Raw genomic sequence first — 22055 nt, forward strand, 5'->3', positions numbered from 1 at the left:
AGCGCTAATGCCTTGATAAACAGGGAGCTGGCTGGAATGTGGCTGTTAATTGGGGATAGCGCCGCAGCCTTTAGCTCTGGGAGCAACGGTTAATGACAGGCCCACTGGGGGAAGCCACAGACGGTTGCCACTGTTCGGGTTCTGTCCTCTCTGCTTCTTAAACAGCAGTTTATCTAAAACTTGAAAACACTTTCCTGGGAATAATTATTTCTTGGAAGCTTCCGGACCACTATCAGATTTCACAGGCTGCTGGCAGGCTGACCTTCTACAGCCCAAGGGGCCGGCTGCCTTTGGGGGCACAGCTTTGTGGCTGTTCTTCCCTGCATCCATCTCTTTCCTGGGTCCCCAGCGCACAGCCACTGTGGGTGGGTTGGAAGGGGCTTTGCCGCTCATTTTAGTGCTGAGCGGGAGGGTCATGAGGTGCATGTGGGCGGTAGAAGGAGGAACCCGAGGAAGGCAGGAGAGTCTTCAGCCTTCCAGGGGAAGATGTCCTCAAGGAATTGAGGGGAGGATTCTCCAAAGAATTCTGTGAGGACAGAAATGATTTCTCTCCCCCTCTTTTAGCATTGCCAAAACCGCTCTGGTGCCTCACAGGGTCAGCACTGGCTCCAGGCTGAGGTCAAGCTCCAGGTCTCCCTGTGGGATACTGTCAGGGAAAAGGGCCTGTGGTCACCATGTGACCCTCTGTGGGCCCCACTGGCTCCTCAGAGGTTCTTCTAGAGTGCCAGCTCGCAGCAGCAGGCCTTTCCTTCCACACTTGGGTCTGAGTGCAGCTGCCCAGGCTGTTAAAGGAGACAGGGGGGACCCATGCCAAAAGCTGACCCCACATGTGTCCTCCTAGGGTCAGCGCAGGCCAGACCACGACAGGGCACTCAGCCTGGAAACATGGCCACAGGCAGTATCCTCCTTGGATGTGGAGGGCAGTGACACAGGCGGTTAAACTCAATGTGCTGGCCACAGGCCAGCCTTCCGGCTTGGCAATTACACACTGTCTACCTCCGCCTCTCCCAGCTGCCCCATCACCTCCCTGTCAGACAGCTTTAATGCCGCTCGCCTCTTCCTGTCAGCAAATGTTTGTGTGTGGCGTTGCTGGGCGACAGTTGAACAGGGCCTGCATTCTCCTGGCCCCTGGGCCCCTGGCGGAGCCTTCCCTCCAAGGGCTTTGCAGGCCTTACATGTCAACACCACAGGAGCCACAGCATGAGGAGGCACTGGGCAGGCTCCTGCAGGAAGGGTTGCTCCAGCCAGATGGCCCGAGGATAACTGCAAGGTGAAGTAGGCCCTTTCTCAGGCTCCCAGCTCCCCAGGGAACTGTTCTGTTTGTCCCCTTCACAGATACATCCGGGGAGACTGGAATTCATTTTGCCAAATGTTGATAAAGACAAAAACCATGGCTGTGCCTCCAAGGGAGGTCCCACGTGGCTTCCTGCCCCTAGGCATCTAGACAGCAGGGTGGACAACAGGGCATTTGGTAACACGTGTGTGTATGGAGACAACCCGAGATTGAAGAGGCAAACCTGGATTTCAAGTCAGGCTCTGCCAACCCACCAACTGTGTGGCCTCAGCCTTTCACACCTCCTGTGTGGCTCTCTGTTTTCCTATCTGTGGTTCAGTGTGGTAATAAGAAACCCTACCTTGTTCAAAACCAACGGGGCTTCTTTCTTGCTGTAAGTGCCAATGGCGAGGCCAGGATGAGGAAAATGCAGGAGAATCGGTGAGCCAGGAATTGGGAAAGGAAGAGACAGGGCCAGGGGAGAGGAAACCAAGTAATCACCTGGTCTTTTTTGGTTTTGGAAGGGGTGGGACCTGAAAAACCGGCATCTGATGGGACAAGATGCCAACGCGTTAAAATAGCTGACGAGCTTTGCTGAAGATGCGGCAGGCCTGGCTCAAGAAAGGCAGTAAAAAATTCAGGTCTTCAGGTCACACAGACCCAAACACAAATTGGACTGCATCCCCTCCTAGCTGTGTGACCTTGGGCAAGTTGCTTAATCTCTCTGAACCTCATTGATCAAAGGCACTTCGAGTCCTCACCTCATAGGGTTGCAGTGACGTCACAGCCTGAGGGATAATTGTGCAACTGCAGGTGTGCCTGTGTTTAGTAATGAAGCTGGCTCCTGGGAGCAGAAGGTGCACCGCTCGCCCCCGACGCCGCTCCACCGTGAGCTGGGAAGGCAGACCCAGAGGCAGCTAGGATGGGAGATCCTGGGTGTGGAGGCTGAGGGATCTAAAGCTCTGGAAACTGAGAGCCCGGCTGAAGGAGCAGAAATTAGGGTGACCAACCATTTTGGTTTGCCAGGGACTGTCTTAGTAATAGCACTGAGAGTCTCGTGTCCTGAGGAAACCCTCCAGCCCAGGAAAACAAGGGACAGGTGGTCACCTTGGCCGAGCCAGTCTGGCACCAGCTTCCAGGGGAACGCAGATTCTGAGCAGAGAAAGCAGAACAGAACCTGCCTAGACGGAGCAGACACACTAAAAGAGAAGATGGCTCAACATCCAAAATATCTTAAAAGAAATGCTTGCCTCCAAAAATACACACACCAAGAGGTCTAGCCGCCTCATTTGTCATGTTGAAAAATTAGCAGCACCGTAATTATCTAATAATAGAAGAGTAATAAGGAACGGTTAAAGGAATGGTGTATCCAGACTGTGGCATCCTTGGCAGTTAATAACAAGCAAAAAGTACCTCTCAATTGTCATAGTTTGGGTTTCTGCAGAAACAGACCCTAAGACAAGAATTAGAGTGCAAATTATTTATTCAAGAGGTGGAGGAAACACAGGAGAAGCGTGGGTGGGAGGTGGAGGGAGAGGGAAAGGGAGGCAGGGAATGGAAGGCAGGTTTGAAGAGGTGTGTTCTCAAGCTAGTTATCAGGGGAGTTCAAGGAAATGCCCCAGAGTTACCACGCCCAAGAAATAGTGCAGGAGCTGGTAAAATTAAACAGCAACTCCTGAGATTCCTAGGTTGAGGGCTGCTGTCTGGATAGTTAATTCCCTGGCACTTCCAGCCAGCCCTCTCTGCTTTTGGCAGAGCATTGGGAAAGCGTTCAAGCCCAGAGATGCAGACCCTGGCAGTTAGAAGGCACACCGGGAAGTGGGAAGACTCCAGGGATACAGCCGGTCGGGTACCAACAGCATCTGCCAAACATAAACTTCTTCTGATGCATTAAGTGCGTGTGTGGTGGCGGCGGGGGATGAGGTGAGGTGGGAGGGTTGGTGCAGATGGCTATGCAAGGTACGATTGCATTTTATTATTAAAATGTACATATACACATGGGTGTTTCTGGGTGCACCTGTACGCATGCGTAGAAAAGAAAAATACAGATACCATTCTGTGATCAAGAGCTGAGGCAGGATCCTCTGTTTTCATAATCTGAATTTTTCTAAACAAGAATTAATCTTGTAATCAATAATGATTATTTTTGTTATTGTTTAAAACAAAAGGGAAAATTAAAGAAATTGACTGCATCATCTATGAGGAAGAAAAGGAGATAAAGATATAGAACCCATTCAACCCTTTTGGGTCAGATAAGTTTCCGAATTGAGAAGTTTTACTATATTAGAAAAGCAAGATCTGTAGAAACCATATCTTATGAAGCATCCCCTGGCGGGTAATCAGACATGTTAATATTGCTGTGTTCAAACATATGAACAGTCACACAAAGTAGGATAAATAATGACTATAAAAAGCCTCACATCAGCTCAAACCAGGTTCTGCTGCCAAACACATTTGTGCAAAACTTACCTAAAACCTTTGCCTTTCTGTTGCAGATAAGGGCTTGTAGATCGGTAGTAAGGAAAGAGAGTTTCCAAAAGTAGAGCCGATGTGACAGAGTCAAGAAGGTGAAGTGGGCTTCCCTGGTGGCTCAGTGGTATAGAATCCGCCTGCCAGTGCAGGAGACATGGGTTTGATCCCTGGTCAGGAAGATCCCACATGCTGTGGAGCAACTAAGCCCGTGAGCCACAACTACTAAGCCTGTGCCCTAGAGCCCGTGCTCCTCGACAAGAGAAGCCACTGCAACGAGAAGCCTGTGCACTGCAACTAGAGAAGAGCCCGCGCGGCAGCAAAGACCCAGCACAGCCAAATAAACACAGAAGAGCCATTTAAAAACAACAAGAAGAAGGTGGAGCAACTAAGCCCTCATGGAATAATACAGCAGCAGCAGCAGGACATTTCTGCCCAGCTCCTACCTGGGGCACAGAGGCTAGAAGGCGGCCACCTGGGCCCAGGTGCTCCTTGGGATGCCTACTTCCTGAGAAAGTACCCGTGCCACCTTAGAGCCCCTCTTGGTGTTATGACCTACACATTATGGGCAGTTGAATCCCCTGGGGATCTTGTGAAAATGCAGATTCTTATGCAGAGGGTCTGGGATGGGGCCCAATTATCTGAGATCGAAGCTGTTGATCTGGGGACAGTGCTTTGAAGAGTGATGCCATAAAGTCCATGCAATTGAACCAAAGTGAGTCTCCATAAACTTGCATGCATCATTCATGGCAGTCACAAAGAATGTGTCCACTTATCCTATAAACCATTAAGGTTTTTTTGATAGGGTGCCAGCAGGGAGAGCATGACCAGGCAGGAAAGACCATCTTACTTCAGGAGCATGAAGAATTGAGATGGTGAGACCAGGACCAGAGAACTAATAAAAGCTTCATGAGAGGAAAGTGGAGGAGCAGATTCCTGGGCATGACTACTTTAGTGTTCTTTTATAATCTGGTTTTCTGAAGGTCCTACCCGAGCGCAGTAAACAGGGTACTCATATGTGAAACTGTAACTCTAGTCAACCTCAGCAGAAAGGGTTTATATTCACTCACTCCTCCACCTTACCCTGGGTGCTGCAACCTTGCTTCTTAATTCTCGTCCTGCTTGGCTGCAATAGACAGGGAGAGAGGAAGGTTGCCTGAAAAAACACAGGTAGAGAGCAGAGGCCAACAAAAACAGGTCCCCTTTGGAAGAATCTGCACAGCCTGAAAAGAACCTATTATCTCAATGGTGATAAAACTCATGGTTACTTCTGAGATTTGGCATTGATGCAATAGAGGCAGGAGGGAACCTTCTGGTTGGGGGTAGTCCTAAAAATGTTCTATAACTTGATCTAGGTAGTGGTTACATGGATACATACATCTGTAAGAAGTCATCAAGCTGTATGCTTAAGCTTTGTGATCTTTACTGTGTGGTTGTCATATCACAACTAAAATTGGGAGAAAATGAAAAAGAACCACATCCTTGGGATAAAGTAGGTGTGCCAGTCCTGGGCCCACTCAGAGCATTGCCCAAGGGGCTGTTGGACCGCAGGGGAGTGACATTTGCCTAGGGGATTTTGTGCCTTTACCTGAGCTGAACTAACTAGATGACATGAATCCACCCTAGGTGTGACAATTAAGCTAATGAGACTTATACAAAGATACCTCACGATTTCACAGTCACATAACACATGCTAGTAAAGTAATGCTCAAAATTCTCCAAGCCAGGCTTCAGCAATACATGAACTGTGAACTTCCAGATGTTCAAGCTGGTTTTAGAAAAGGCAGAGGAATCAGAGATCAAATTGCCAACATCCGCTGGATCATGGAAAAAGCAAGGGAGTTCCAGAAAAACATCTATTTCTGCTTTATTGACTATGCCAAAGCCTTTGACTGTGTGAATCACAATAAACTGTGGGAAATTCTGAAAGAGATGGGAATACCAGATCACCTGACCTGCCTCTTGAGAAACCTATATGCAGGTCAGGAAGCAACAGTTAGAACTGGACATGGAACAACAGACTGGTTCCAAATAGGAAAAGGAGTACGTCAAGGCTGTATATTGTCACCCTGCTTATTTAACTTATATGCAGAGTACATCATGAGAAACGCTGGGCTGGAAGAAGCACAAGCTGGAATCAAGATTGCTGGGAGAAATATCAATAACCTCAGATATGTAGATGACACCACCCTTATGGCAGAAAGTGAAGAGGAACTCAAAAGCCTCTTGATGAAAGTGAAAGTGGAGAGTGAAAAAGTTGGCTTAAAGCTCAACATTCAGAAAACGAAGATCATGGCATCTGGTCCCATCACTTCATGGGAAATAGATGGGGAAACAGTGGAAACAGTGTCAGACTTTATTTTTCTGGGCTCCAAAATCACTGAAGATGGTGACTGCAGCCATGAAATTAAAAGACGCTTACTCCTTGGAAGGAAAGTTATGACCAACCTAGATGGCATATTCAAAAGCAGAGACATTACTTTGCCAACAAAGGTCCATCTAGTCAAGGCTATGGTTTTTCCTGTGGTCATGTATGGATGTGAGAGTTGGACTGTGAAGAAGGCTGAGCGCTGAAGAACTGATGCTTTTGAACTGTGGTGTTGGGGAAGACTCTTGAGAGTCCCTTGGACTGCAAGGAGATCCAACCAGTCCATTCTGAAGGAGATCAGCCCTGGGATTTCTTTGGAAGGAATGATGCTAAAGCTGAAACTCTAGTACTTTGGCCACCTCATGTAAAGAGTTGACTCATTGGAAAAGACTCTGATGCTGGGAGGGATTGGGGGCAGGAGGAGAAGGGGATGACAGAAGATGAGATGGCTCGATGGAATCACCAACTCGATGGACGTGAGTTTGAGTGAACTCTGGGAGTTGGTGATGGACAGGATGGCCTGGCGTGCTGCAATTCATGGGGTCACAAAGAGTCAGACACGACTGAGCAATTGAACTGAACTGAACTGAACTGAACTAACATGTTTGTGAAATACCTTGTTTGGCAAAGATCCCCCACATCCATTCTGCTCATTCTCCTTAGTCACAGGAAATGTATTAGAAGTATCAATGTGCCCCAGCTTTTTCTGGGCCTCCCTTGCAGGTAGGTGTGTCCTGTACCCATGAGGATCACTAATTTCAGACCAGTGAAGAAGCAAGAGTGGATGAGACTTAAGAAGCTCTCCTTTAAGAGAGGGTATGTCCTTCTTCTACCTTTCTTCCATATTACTGCCTACAGATGTGGTAGCTGGAGCTCTGGCAGCCTTTTTAACCACGAGGACAAGGGAAGTTGTCCAGGGAGTAGTAAATCAGTGAGCTGGAAGAAGCCTTGGTCTCAAGCTGTTTAACCTCAGAGAGAGAACTTCCTATTTTATTTAAACCCACAGTCATTTGGATTCATTTTTGCTGTCATATATTCCCAGAGATGGTCCCTTTGCCTATGTGTAACGGCATCTGAAATTTCTCATCAGTTCAGGTCAGTTGCTCAGTCGTGTCTGACTCTTTGCAACCCCATGGACTGCAGCACACCAGGCCTCCCTGTCCATCACCAACTCTCAGAGATTGCTCAAACTCATATGCATTGAGTCGGTGATGCCATCCAACCATCTCATCCTCTGTGGTCCCCTTCTCCTCTTGCCTTCAGTCTTTCCCAGCATCAGGGTCTTTTCCAATGAGTCAGCTCTTTGCATCAAGTGGCCAAAGTATTGGAGCTTCAGCATTAGTCCTTCCAATGAATATTTCTCATACTGTAGTACAAGTTGGCCCCATACTGACGGTGTGCCCTGGATCGTGGGGTGGCGGGGAGGTGCACTGGGGAGATGCTATGCCAGAGAAGAAGTGGAAGAGAAAGGCTAGGATTCAGGAGTGGTGGGGTGCACAAGTGACTCCAAACTATTCCCCTCCCTGTATCCCCGTCCTTACAATGTGACTTTATAGCTCTTCCCATCAAGGAATAAAGCCTATTTCCCTACCCCTTAATCTGTATTGGCCATGTGACCCACTTTGGCCAATGAGATAGGATGAAAGTGACCCAATCAGAGTCTGAAAGGCACTTGAGCATTGGGACTTGTTCTCCTGTTGCTCTTGGAACCCTACGATGGCCTTATGAACAGCCCCAGAGCTAGTCTGGCAGAGGGAGAGAGATGCCCCAGCCAACTTACCAGCTGGATAGACCCATGAATGAGCCCAGTGAAGATCTATAGAGCCCAGCCCAGACTGGAAGAAGCACCTGGCCAAGACACAGACAAGCAAAAAATTATAAACAGTCATGTTTTGGACCACTAAGTCTTGGGGTAGTTGGTTAAACGGTAGCAGTTCACTGAGGCAGGGGTCGCAGCTCTTGAGTGTTCTCACCATCTTAGTTTAGGGTGATAGCACTGAAGAAGGAACCAAAGCTGATCTGGAAAATACAAGATGCCCCAGTCCTGTGTCCCTCAAGGTGCCACCCTTGACCCCCGATTCTTCCCATCTCTGAGTGACATACATACCTCCTTTAGGGGCACAGAGAGAAGTCCTGGGGGAACCTCTCTGTTCTTCAGCAGTGGGCCTTGGGGTAGGGGGATAGCAGATGGTCACAGGGGCATGGCCTCACACGCATCGTTTTCCTTGGGAAAAATGCAGGCTCAGCTCCAGGAGCTAAAAGAAGGGTGTGGGTGGAGGAAGACACAGACCTTGGGGCTAGTTGATGCCTTTAAAACATGCAGACGTACAGAGAGAGTGAAGAAGTCTGTTTTATTATAAAATATGTGCTTAGCATATTTATGTAATAGTTTGACCATGTGCAGTAAATTGAGTTCCTGCAATAGGAAAGGTTTGCTTCACTGTTTTGACACACTTTGGTGGGTCCCTAGCCTTTGTGCAGTGGTCCTCACACACTGAAAGAACTCTTGGTGGCTGAAAGTGATGGGGTGGGGGGGTGGCCTGAGGTAGGAAACTGGACCCTGGGCCATGCCTGGCTTTTAGCTTCACTTTGATGGCCTTTTGTATACTGCCTCCATGAAACACACATGTGAAGGTGCTTCCTGCAAAAAGCCCCATTCAGGGTACTGTGGGGGGGGGGTGCTGCTGTTTCCTGGGAGCACCTCCCAGAAAGATGGGGTGCTGAGAAAGTTGGAAGACTGCCAGGATCCTGAGGCTCTGGCCTCCTGGGGCCTCAGGTTGGGGTGAAACGGTATGAGATGTGGGGCTCAGCTGGCAGAAAAGACCCACCTTGCCATGGTGGGTCTTTGTCCTGTCCTACCTTCTCCCCATAACAGCCCCTCATATTTTCTTCCCAATTCTTTCCCCTCTTACTTTCTTTCCCTCCCTCTCTTCTAATCTCTTTCTCCTTAACTTTTTCTATCTTAATTGGCCATAACGTGGACGTGAAATTCTTTTTATTATCTGCTATATTTATTGAATACAGTTTTATGTTCCTTGCTCTTAATTTTTAAAGTGGATGAGCTGAACATTTTATGGTTTTCTTTCAAAAAAATTTTATATCTCAGCGGGAGTCATTAGGGCTGTTCACAAATATTCTGCATCTCCATTTGGGCACATGGCTGGATGGGACATCCCCCTCCTGTTGGGGAGTTAGCTCTCTGTGTGTGGCTTGTTTGGGCCATTTAAAATCGAGTCCTCCTGGGTGGAGCCTTGACAGCCCTCAAGCTTAGAGGCCAACTTGCTCTCTGCTGCTGTAATGATAGGGGAAGCTTATGTAGGAGGTGAAAACTTTCTCAGCCTGGGTGTGTGAGTGACTATGGTGGGCATACTCTCCTGGCCCACCCACATCAGGCATGGAGAGTAAGGAATAAGCTTTTTTATGTTAAGCCACTGAGTTTGTTACTGCAGCCTAGTTTTACTTATTCTGTCTGATGCAACTGTTTTACTAGGTATCTTTTTCATTTGACTATCTCCTCTAACATGAAATCATTAGCTGTGATGCTTGTATCAAAATGTAGTGACAAGGCACTTGACCATGACCCTTCAGCTGGTTCACCTGGATTTCTTTGTGCTGAGAGCGCTTCCTTGATCTCTGGCATGCAATTCTTTAATCTTTGGTGGTGGCAGGGGGAATGATCAGGACTCCTATGACAATTGGAAAACTATGAGCTCCCGTCCCTCCAAAATGTTACACGGGACAGTTTGCATACAATTGTAGGTGTTTGCACTCCAAAGTGCAAACGTCTTTTCTCATATGGTAGATGCTAAGTCACCACCACTCCTGCTGGGTTTCACCAGTTCAAAGTGTTGGGATGGGTCAGGTCCTCTTTCGTCCATGTCCTGGCTCCTGCCTACACATCGCAGGGACAGGATCCTGACCATTCTAGTGGCATCCTGATGACAAGAAGCTGGGCATCATCTCAATTGCTGGAGCAGTGGCAATCATTGCAATATGGATAATTTGGTTTCCATGGAGGTTTCTCAGGGCAAGAATGAACTTCTTACAGAGATGCCCTTGGCAGCAGACAGGGATTCGGACACTTCCGAGGCAACCCTGCAGAAAGCCCTTGTCAAGGTAGAACTCAAAATAAAGGCTAGCAGAGAGTGGAGGAGTTGGGCAGAATGCAATGACAAAGCACTTGACCATGACACCGCAGGCTTGTCCTCGTGGATTTCTTTGTGCTGAAAGCACTTCCTTGATCTCTGGCATGCACCCTACATCTGGAGGAATGCCTTTTTTCACTCTGACACATGTGACACCTTTTGGCCTTTCTGAATGTCAGTTTCATCATTTGCCCAGCCTAAATTAGTGACTGAAAAAATTCTCTTGCAAGCTGGTTATTCAGAACTGGGAACAAATGTCCCCCATGGAAACAGTGGTTGGTCTCCTTAGACAAATCACCAAAGTCTGTCACATGCAGCTGAATGCTAGAAAATGGCAAAGCCAAAAGTCTGTGTAATGTGACAGAAGAGGCAGAATTTGCCTTCCTCACTCATTTTCCATCTCATCCCCCTCCCTTCATCCAAGGCCTCAGACCCTGTAAGTCTCTTCACCTCTCCAAAGCACATTGTTCCTAAAGTCACCTCCTCTTTCTCCAAATCTCACTTTCTCACTATGCTGCTGCTGCTGCTAAGTCGCTTCAGTCGTGTCCGACTCTGTGCGACCCCATCGACGGCAGCCCACCAGGCCCCGCCGTCCCTGGGATTCTCCAGGCAAGAACACTGGAGTGGGTTGCCATTTCCTCCTCCAATGCATGAAAGTGAAAAGTGAAAGTGAAGTCGCTCAGTCGTGTCCGACTCTTAGAGACCCCATGGACTGCAGCCTACCAGGCTCCTCCGTCCACGGGATTTTCCGGGCAAGAGTACTGGAGTGGGGTGCCATTGCCTTCTCCCTTTCTCACTATAGCTGAACTCAAAAAGGTGTTCAGAGGAAAGCAATTTTATGGACTAATTCTCACTAAAATGTGACTGACTTGGTGTGGGGGGTGGGGCAGGGGTAGAGGCAAGGGGTGGTGGGGCTGGAATGCCTTCATCCTCTCAGAAGAATTCCTATTTTTTAAGACAAATCTCAGAAATCCAATTGGATGCCAAATCGGTAGGCCAGGTAGCAAAGGAAAAAAAACCTGTCAAGAGCAGTGAAGGAACGTGTTCTGAGAGTTTGTCCCCTGGGATCAGATCCCCAAAGCACAGCTCTTAATTATTAGAGCTACTTTCCACCAGCCCACACAGTTTCTAAAACAAAAGTATTTTTCAAACTCACTCTTAAGGTCACCATATTCAAGTTTCATGTATACGTGTCTGTATGCACGTGCGTGTGTGTGTGTGTGTGTGTATGTACACACATGCATGCACAGGTGTAACTGAGGGGCCCTGCAGACAGAAGCAGCAGCTGCTACCAGCCACCCTGGATAAATCTAATGTCCATTAAATCAGAGGACAGCCTAGGACAGGAGTAATGATGCCCTCTCCATGCCAACTTCACACAGAATCTCCCGTAACAAGTGAATGGCATTGTCTGCAAAGCAATCTGGCATCTTGGGAAAGGGAAACCCTTTTCTGAGGGAGTGGGTGGTTGGGGGTAGGAAGGATAGATTTTTTCATTCCTCAAAAACCACTTGCACAAAATAAAATTAGTCACAGCCCCTTGATAGTGGGAACAGCGATCAAATTCATGAGGTGGCTAATTTTGCCTAAAAACACAGTTCTCTGTGCCGTGGGGCTATGTCTAGAGTCCTGACAGAGCACACAGAGCTCTGGTCCCTTCCACAGGGGTTCGGAGAGACACCTCCCAGAAAGAGGCTGGAGGCACAGGGGACCATTTTACCCCTTCATTCAGCAGCTTTATCTGCAAGATTGGGGAAAGGCTAGTTGGTATATTTCAAGGGAGCAAATAATTAGCTCTCTTGGAATCTCATTTTAGATTTTAATTCTTAGTCTCGGAGCCAAACTCTAGGAGCAGAAATTTCTATCCACGGCTGCAGGGACTCAGTTCCGGCGCACTAAAAAAAGGCCATGCTTCAGAGGCATTTTTCCATGCATGAATCAAATTATTCCAGCTGGGTTTTACCAACACGTAGGCAATCAAAACCTACTTTAACTTGCTATTTTATTCTTTATTTACTAGTTCTATAAATACGATGATGGGTGTGCTTTTATATTGGGCCTGGGGGTGGGGGTGTGAGCAGGAAGAGCGGCAGCTGTTTGCAGCAATGGGTCACATGGATGTCCAGGGTTTGTGGGCAGTCAGGCCTGTTGCCATTGCCATATCTGCGGCCATGACTCCTCCACTTGCCCAGATAGTGATCTTCAAAGAACTATAGGGGGAAGAAGGCTTTTGCTTCTGAATCTGGTTTTTCAAAGATCCGTAAAGAGCGTCTTTGCCACCCTCCCTCCTTCCTGGGATGACAAGGCCAAGGTGATTTTGCCGAAAGGGCATCCAAGCTTGGCAAGGTAATAAGAATCACATTCTATTCAAATCCAGGGGAGAAACAGACGCATACAAGTGGCAGACAATTCGGGCCAAGGCAGGAGAAGGACCTTAAGATGAGGGGTTGGCCTTTGGTGGCCCTCTGCTCTGATAGCCGACGATTTGATGAATTATACTTGTGTGCCAGGCCCCAGTGGATAAACCAGGATTAAGGGGTGAAGTGCCAAGGAGGCAGATTCTGACTCAGCCTCAGGATGAATTTGATAAAGATTAGAGTTGTCTAAAATGAATTGGGCTGCCTTGGGGGCAGCAAGTGCCCTGTCTCTGCGATTTTTTTCAAGGATGGGGTGACCCTGAGAAGAGACCGTGGAGAGAAGACTCAAAGCTCTGAGGAACCTTAGATTTGATGGCAGTTAATGTCATCTCTGCCTCGGGGAGGCAAACTTCCAGAGGAGGTGGTGCACATGCTCCTTGGGCTCCCTGCCCCCTTTCCTATATGGGCATGGTTCCTTCTGCCCTTGGGGACCAGAGCCCCTCCTGTTAGAGCCAGCATGGGGGGAGGCACAGAAGCAGGGAGGAGGCCACCAAGTCTCAAATGCAAGTTTCCCACAGCAGCAAAGGAGGGTGGACAGGTGGAAGGCCACATGTATATGCAGCACTGGACAGTGATATCTGAGGCACAGGCTCCTGAGGGCCCCTGGGGCGTTAGCTCAGAACAATCAGAGCTTCATCAGGCAGATTATTTATTTGCTCCCGCTTCTCCTCCCAGAGTTTCGTTCTCAAGCCATATAGCTCGTGGTTTCTTTGTTACAGCAGCCTTAGGAACCGAATCCAGTCAGCCTGGCTGCCCTCCAGCTTCAGTGGGTTCTCGCTAGGCAACTGTCTGCCCCCTCAAAGACTACCACCACCCATGCACTTTTGACTGCTCTAGATTTCACTGTATTACACATTATTGAAAGGGGAGCAGGCAGCATCATCTGGTGGAAGTAGTCCCAGGAAAAGGGAAGAACCAGATCCAGAAGCAAAAGCCTTCTTCCCTCTATAGTTCTTTGAGAATCACCATCTGGGCCCCCATGCCTTTCCCAGTCCTCTGGCCCTTTGATACAGCCCTGTCATCTGGATCATATCTGTCTCGAAAATGTCACTCTTGGGGGAAGATGACAATCCTGCATTGAAGGGGACTATCCCCAGTGGAGATCTAGGGGCACAGGTGCAAACTGGGATCCACACCCCCATCTGGCCTCTATATATAGCATTGTAAAAAAAAAATGTGAATTAGAGCCAATTTTTCAAAATTGAAAGACTTTATGTTAAAATAATTTCCCTGTTTCATTTGCAAAATTAGAAAATCTGATCTCAAAAAAGAAGAAAAATGAAAATCTGATCTCAGCAGCTAAAGCAGAGAAGCCGTGGCCCCGTGTCTGTCTGGTGTTTCACAGTCCCCAGCACCCTCTTTTACTCCTTGACATTGAGGCCAGGTATCAGTTGCCATAAATCATTTCTCCTCATTTGGTGGGTCTGGTATGGCGTTACTAAGAGGAGAGTGAAATATTCCTTATATACCCATGTCTCTCTCAAAAATTCAGAAAAGAGACAGCCAAGTCTTAAAGGAAAGTGGAAATGAATGTATATCTTGGTGGAAATGGAGATTCTTCTCCCATGATCAGTATGCAAAATGTATCTGCATCTCACACACAAAGCCTATCACACCATTTGGGAAAAAGAAAATTCCAGCCTGCTCCCTCCGTTACATCACCCTCTCCATCCCTCTAGGAGGTTGACTTTGAAATTTCTGCTGAAAAGACTAAAGGTTGGACCTCATTTTCTCTTCCCCAGCTCCAGCGACGTGACCCAAACCAGTCCAAGTGAAAGTGTTAGTCACTCAGTTGTGTCTGACTCTTTGCAACCCCATGTACTGCAGCCTGCCAGGCTCATCTGTCCATGGGATTCTCCAGGCAAGAGTACTGGAGTGGGTTGCTGTGCCCTTCTCCAGGGGATCTTCCTGACCCAGTGATCAAACCCGTGTCTCTTATGTCTCCTGCATTACAGGCGGATCCATTAGCATCTGAGTCACCAGGGAAATCCTAACCAGGGTTCCCTCTCATATCTCTCCAGTCTCCTCCATCTTCCTCAAGACTTTCAGCAGAAACTAGATGAAGTTTGGAGGATGCCACTTCCCCTTTTGAACAGCTTTTCTGGTTCCCACCTTTTACAAGGACAAGCCCAACCCTCTTAGCCACTGTCTGTCCCCTCCACCAGTGTCATTCTCCAGCCCTGACCATTTCCACTGGCCCAGACCCACTGAGCATGTTCTCCCAACACCTCCGCCATGCATACCCCTTCATGTCTTTGAGCAAGTTTTCACTTCCGTCTAAAATGCCTTTCTTTATGGAGTTGTCCTGCTGGCCTCATCAGTTCATCCAATTCAGAAGCTTAAGGATGTTATGGCAGACTCCCCAGAAATCGCATTTTCACGAGCACCTTTAGATCCCTTAAAAGATGACTTTAAGACCTTGGAGTGTTTAATCATGCCACCCTGAGGGATTTATTATGCTTCTCTAAAAATAGAAGCTCTCACCAGAAGTTGACCCAGTCTCTGGGAGGAGAGCAAGGACTCCCAGGAGGCAGGGATCTCCCCCACCCACACAGGGAGGGTAGTTGAAGGGAAGGCATCTTGGCTGATCATGTATTTGAGCCCAGCGCTAGGGATGTCAGTTCTGGGCCCCAGTTCCTGGAAAAGTCAGTCTAAGTTACACTGTTTGGGAGTCTCAGAGTTTTATAATCACTCAGAGATCAAACCACATAATTTCAGCAGTAATTACTCAAAGAGGAAAAATCCTGGAACCTCAGAGGCAATAAAACCTCAGTGACCTGCAAAATAGAGAGACAGCTGTGGACAGCAGGGTAGCCTGGAGCATCAAACGGAATGCTGGGGGCGTGAACAAGTCAAAGGTAACAACTGCAGAAATTTTATAGGGAAAGGAGGGGTCTATGTGCCCTGGAATTATCACCCAAACCCCTGTAACTCCTCTTCCCACCATCTAACCTCCACGTACTAACAAACTCCTACTCACTAGCCATGCCCCAGTTGGAATGCCCTCTTTTCTGGGAATGTTCCCCAGATTCACGTCCCTTTTCCTGTCCTCCAACTTGATGACTTTCGTAGAGCCTCCCCTGCCTCCAACTCAGTGCAATAGAACCCCCATCAAGCAGCCTTTACCCTCCAACCTCAGGCTTCCAAAAACCACCATAGGTTTTGCTTCCCCAAAGTCTCACTCATGTTTCTGGTTTTATGTGCCAGCCCTTTGATAAAAGGCCAGTTCTCCTTCTCCACTGTTCTCTGCTTTGGACTAGGTACTTTCTTTCTGGAACAAACTTGCCCCAGCCCAGGCACAGATTCAATTCCTTTTGCTCTATGTCTTGCAGCTGTGGGCCAGCTCGGCTGCTCCCACACACAGTCCTGGCCCCCAGAAATGAAGCCTGGGCACAGTTCCAAGGGCCTTGGTCGCACCATGTGGGAGGGTAGACATCCCAGCAATGGGAGCCATTCCCACCTCCATGCTCCTGCTTCTCATTTGCCCTCCACTCATCCATATCACCCTCTTGTATCTTTGTCTGCCTGTCTTGTCAGTCTGTGTGTCTCAGAGGCTAGGACCCTGTTTTATCTTCCTGCATCTTTGCAGGACTTCATGTGTAGCCTGAAACCTAACAGGTTGGGATAGATCGATAGATGGAATGATATGTGTCCATTGTTCTTTCTTTACTCCTTGTCTCTGACACCGTTTACTGTGGACAGAATGTATCTCCCCATCCTCTGACCTTGAGCTTGGCCATGTGAATTGCTTTGGCTGGTACAATGTGGGTGAAAGTGACAGCGTGTCAATTGAAAGCTAAGGTTTACATTTCCACCAGCCCTCTCGAATCTCCGGTCCTCCTTTTTGAAAAGAGCATGTCCCAGGTAGCCCTTGCTTCAGCCTGGGTCTCCAAATGAATCCGTGTAGGACAAACATGAACCCAAACTGAAGCCTGGACTCAAATCTAGCCCAGGCAACCTCCAGATCTGCAACCGTGAAATAAACATTAGTACTTGTAAGTCATTAAGATTTGGGGGGACTGTTTGTTACAGACTGTGATAACACAAAATAAAAAAACTAATACACAATCCTTAAGGATACTTTTGAGGGATAAACCAAGAGGGAATGAATGAGTGAAAGCAAAACGTATTCACAAGTGTGTCAGCTCAGCCCCAAATATAGTTCATAGTAACTCAGTGTTTCTCCAGCTGAGCTCCACAGACCAGCAGCATCTGCATCACCTGGGAACTTTTCAGAATTGCCAACGCTGGGCCTTTCCCTGGACCTACAGAAATAGAAATTCTAGGGGCGGGGCCCAACAGCCTGTGATTTCACAAGCCCTGCAGGTGATTCTGATGTACACTTAAGTTTGAGAACCACTTTAGTAACTGCTGAAATAGAAAAGCTGTTTTCAATCTAAGAACCATTTATTTCCTTAAATGCAGACACTCTAGAATTTTAAATAATGGAGCCCAATTAACCAAACGCCTTGACTGTCTCCAACACCGTCATCCCATTTAATCTAAGGTATTCGGAGGCATTCCATCCAGGCACGGAATTTTTTAGTCTAGTGGCTCTCAACTCTAGGTGCAAAATAGATTCTCCCGGAAGCTTTTAAAAAATTCTGTTGTCCAGATCACACCCTGACCCAGGGAAACAGAATCTGTGGAGGTTGAGACCCAAGCATCAGGATTTTTTTTCAAGCTTCCCCAGGCTATTTTAATGAGTGGTCAAGGTTGAGAATGATCTTTCCTTTTTAAGGGATCCGAGCTAGCCCAGCATTGTATGTATTCTCCATGCCCCAGCTCTTAAGAATCTAAAGGTTTGTTGTTACATATGGGATGGATAAACAATAAGGTCTGACTGCATGACACAGGGAACTATAGCCAACATCCCAGGATAAATCATAATGAAAAGAATATTTTTAAAATGTATATATACAACTGAGTCACTTTGCTATATAGCAGTAATTCACACAACGTTGTCAATCAACTATACTTCATTTAAAAAAAATAAAAAGAAGAGTCTAAAGACTTGTTAAACGTCCTATGTCTTGGGCACATTTGCAGTGTTTTTAAGAGACTGGATCCTACCAGGTAGGCCTTGGGGAAGCATGGTGCATGGGCTGTAAGGATGTGGAGTCACTCCATTTATTCATTCATTCTTCCTGCATATCCAGGGTACCTTCTACCTGCCAGGTAGCACGCTAAGCACTTCCTAAGTCTTACCAGTGGCCAGACTCAGCCAAGCAGCCTCCGAGAGTGACGGCTGGTATCTGGCTAATAGGCCTTCAACACAAACTTGCACTTTGGAGCATCACTGATAGCAGTGGGTTCTCTGGAAAGATGTAGGTGCCTAGTCCCCTCTCAGGAGGCCAACTGGCTGTCAACCCTTCGGTTCTGGTGTAGCCAGGAAGGAATCAGGAATCAGAGTGGCTTAATTTCACCAGCTCCCTCTCCCACATATAACTTTTCTCCCTGGAAGCTTTCCCCATTGCCTTTCCCTTCCCTCTTCAAAACTCCATCAGCTCACCCACCCCCTGAAGACCCCTCCCTTGCTTAGCTATCTTGGGCAGAGTTCCCCCCGAAGCAGACCTTGAGCTGAGGATTCCAGAGCAAACAACTGCTGAAAGAAGTGCTCCCTAGAGACACTGGGAAGTGGGTGGGGCAAGCAGGACAGGGAAGGGGAGGAAGCCAATTGCACGTGCACCCGTACTCTTAGGCCCACCAGCTCTGCAGAGGGGAGCTTCAGTCTGACCTTGCTGGACCCACGGCACCAGAGCTAGTCTTTCACACTCCTGTGCACCACAATCCTTGGCTCTTGGCTAAGGACCACCCTGGAGCAGGGTGGGGGGATGTGTAAACTCCCAGGCACTTCCACTCACCACATCTGCAGGCAAAGCAGCTCCAGCAGCCCAAGAGCAGGCCTGCCAAGAAGAATCAGAGATGCAGCCCACTGGGAGCAAAACCACTGGAAGCTGCGGGGATGGGTGTGCAGAAATGGCAATGGGGATCCAAGGTAAGGCTGCCAGATTTAGCAACTGAAAATACAGGATGGCCTTTCAGATACCTTTGCATTTCAGATAGGCAATCTTCTTTTTTAGTACAAGGATACCCCCAGTTCAGGCTTTCCAGGTGACACAATGGTAAAGAATCCACCTGCCAATGCAGGAGATGAACAAAATGCAGGTTCGATTCCTGGGTCAGGAAGATCCCCTGGAGGAGGAAATGGCAACCCAAACCCACTCCAGTATTCTTGCCTGGAGAACCCCATGGATGGAGCAGCCTGGCAGGCTATAGTCCATGGGATCTCGAAAGAGTTGGACACGGCTTAGCAACTAAACAATGACAACAACATGCACTATTTGGGGTATACTTATACTGACAAATATTGTTTATCTGAAATGCAAATGTACCTGGTTGTCCTGTAGTCTATCAGGCACCCCTACTTCAAAGGTGACACTGTAGGCCTTTGCTGCTGTGCACGTGTTCTGTAGAAACTCTGGTATTGTCCTGGGCCACTGCTTAGAGTATTGGAGGCCTAGCCACTGTGGTGTGGCTAGGGGCAAAGTTCTAGGCTAAAAAGACAGTGGCAAACCAGTACTATCTTGTTAGCCCCTGTGACACCTCTTTTGTATTAGACTATAGTAGTGAGGCTTACTCAGAGCCACCTATCCTAATGGCAGGGATAAAACCACGTCTGGATGCCCAATCTGTCCACCTGTCCTGTAATCAGAGATCAAGATGCTAATGGCCTTCTGACAGCCTGGGCCTCCAGTCCTAAGCCAGTATGTCACTTGGTCAGCTTGATCTTTTCATTAAGTATTTTGGTATCCTTTCACCAGTCTTTAAATAACAAAAATAAGGCTCCAAGAGTTCTGGGAGTCATCCTGATGGCTGGCGGGTCCTGAAAATAGGTTGGGATAGATTGATTGTGGTTATAACCAGCAGGACCCACCATAGGCACCCCCGGCCTGTGTATCATATGAAATATACAAACAGCAGACAGGGAACAAAGCCAAGACTGTAGCTTTTTACTTTGATTTGTGATCAGTTCTTTTGAAACCCCTGTATTTAGAAGACAGAATGAAAATGATCCATCTTCACATCCCTGGTCTTTCCCAGGGTCGCAAGAACTCTGGGGCTAAGGAGATAGATGCAAAATATAGGCAATGTTTAAGGCTTTCATGGGGGTAAAGCAGGGTAAAGGGAGTAGAAAGCAGTAGGCAGTTGGATGGTTTTGTGAAATAAAGGTGTGGATCCGCTTAGGTCATCACCTTCCAGGAAGTCTCACTCATATTTTTTTTTTTTTTTTTTAATGAATGAAGACATAGGAGGGATAGAAAATGCCTCCTGATGGAAAACCTGGGTCAATGGTGATAGGGCTGAATTACCCGACCCTGAGTACTGACTGAGCTTCTTAAAATGGAAGAGAATACATTTTTATTATTATTTTAAAACAAAAGAAAATGCCTCCTGAATGATTCTAAAGGCTCTTGAAGTCTTGGCGTTTTGTGAAAGGGTGTTTCCATGTAAAAACACTAGGCATTTCATCTCCTAAAGTATAAACGCTTGAAAAATCACAGAATGTCACTGGGTTCTAGAATAAATTGGACAGACCAGGAATCATTGTCTTAGGTTTGGTTCCCCCTCAAAGCAGACCCTGAGGCAAGAATTTATGTGAGGGGACTTCCCTGGTGATCCTGTGGTTAAGAATTTGCCTGTCAATGCAGGGGACACAAGTTCGATCCTTGGTCTGGGAAGATCCCACATGGCCATGGAACAACTAAGCCTGTGAGCCACAACTACTGAAGATCTCACACCCAGAGCCCATGCTCCACAGGAGTATCCACCACAATGAGACGCTTGTGCAGCGCAATTAGAGAGTAGCCCCCACTGGCCACGACTAGAGAAAGCTTACACACAGCAGCAAAGACCCAGAGCAGCCAAAAATAAGCCTATAAATAAAAATACTTTAAAAAGAATGTGGGCTTCCCTGGTGGCTCAGTGGTAAAGAATTCACGTGCCAATGCAGGAGATGCAGGTTTAACCCCTGGGTTGGGAGGATCCCTTGGAGGAGGAAATGGCAATCTACTCCAGTATTCTTGCCTGGGAAATCCCACGGACAGAGGAGTCTGGGAGGCCAGAGTCCATGCAGTCACAAAGAGTCAGACACGACTTAGCGACTAAACAACAAAGAATTTATGTGTAAATAGTTTATTTAGGGGACTATCTCAGGAAGCACTGTAGGTGATGAGGAAGCAAAACAGGGAAGGGAGATAAATGGCAGAGCATGCATTACTGAGCAATGGGACCCAGGACTGAATTTCACTGCTGGGAAACGGTGGACAACAGTTCTCAAACTACCTATGGTGAAGGACTAGGGTTTGTTTTTTGAATTTTCAGTGGACTAGTACTTGCCCGCCCCCCCCCCAGTACTTTTTTCTTTTTTTGGCAGCGCCACATGGCATGCACGGAGAAGGCAATGGCACCCCGCTCCAGTACTCTTGCCTGGAAAATCCCATGGACAAGGAGCCTGGTAGGTTGCAGTCCATGGGGTCGCAAAGAGTTGGACACGACTGAGCGATTTCACTTTCACTTTTCACTTTCATGCATTGGAGAAGGAAATGGCAACCCACTCCAGTGTTCTTGCCTGGAGAATCCCAGGGACAGAGGAGCCTGGTGGGCTGCCGTCTATGGGGTCGCACAGAGTCGGACACGACTGAAGCAACTTAGCAGCAGCAGCAGCATGGCATGCAGGATCTTAGTCCCCCCGCCCCCTACCCATTATACTTTTGAATAGACAATAAAACTGAATTACTCTAAAAATTTTAAAACATGCAATATACAAGCCCCAATTTAAAAAAAAAAAAAAATGCAGGACCCATGACTACTCTATGAAATTACTGCAGAAGTTTCCAAATGCTTACTCTCAATTTTGGTTCTTTTTGCAAACCACTGAAAGACAGTGCTCAGACTGGCACCAGTCCAAGGACCACACTTTGAAGCCGTGTCTCAGAGCTCACTCAGGTGAGGGGTGAGAGAGCAGTGGTATTTATGTACCCATGCATTGGTTGAGGCTTGGTCCCAGGCAAAGGTCGACACCAGTACTCTCTCACTTTGTGTGTGCTGCTGCTGCTAAGTCGCTTCAGTTGTGTCCAACTCTGTGCGACCCCATCGACGGCAGCCCACCAGGCTTCCCCGTCCCTGGGATTCTCCAGGCAAGAGTACTGGAGTGGGGTGCCATTGCCTTCTCCGCACTTTGTGTGTAGGCGCAGTAAAAGCTCTTGGACAAAGAGATGCAGAGGGGTTGGCAGCTGGAAGGGCAGAGCACATTACACCAAAGGGCTCTGGGTGGGGCAGCCACAGCATTCTGGATTCCTGTGGCAGGAAAGGACCATAAA

The 22055-nt window shown here is 47.7% G+C and overlaps 1 long non-coding RNA gene across 3 annotated transcripts in view; it reads right to left on the minus strand.

The window, feature by feature from the left end:
- The window catches only part of LOC147340167 (uncharacterized), a 42237-nt gene that overhangs the window by 12359 nt on the left and 7823 nt on the right, over nucleotides 1–22055 (minus strand). For 2 of the 3 annotated variants that reach the window (XR_015159555.1, XR_015159554.1), the window contains exons 2-3: nucleotides 8218–8365; nucleotides 7891–7958 (exon numbers count right to left, since the gene is read on the minus strand). The exons of the other annotated variant lie outside the window; for it this stretch is intronic. This is a non-coding gene — a long non-coding RNA (uncharacterized LOC147340167). The remainder of the gene's footprint in view (nucleotides 1–7890; nucleotides 7959–8217; nucleotides 8366–22055) is intronic. 3 annotated transcript variants of the gene reach the window in all.

Source organism: Bos grunniens, chromosome X (assembly GCF_055505025.1).
Source record: "Bos grunniens cultivar Pamir isolate PY7600 chromosome X, Bosgru_T2T1.0, whole genome shotgun sequence".
In the NCBI taxonomy this organism is placed as follows: Eukaryota; Metazoa; Chordata; class Mammalia; order Artiodactyla; family Bovidae; genus Bos; species Bos grunniens.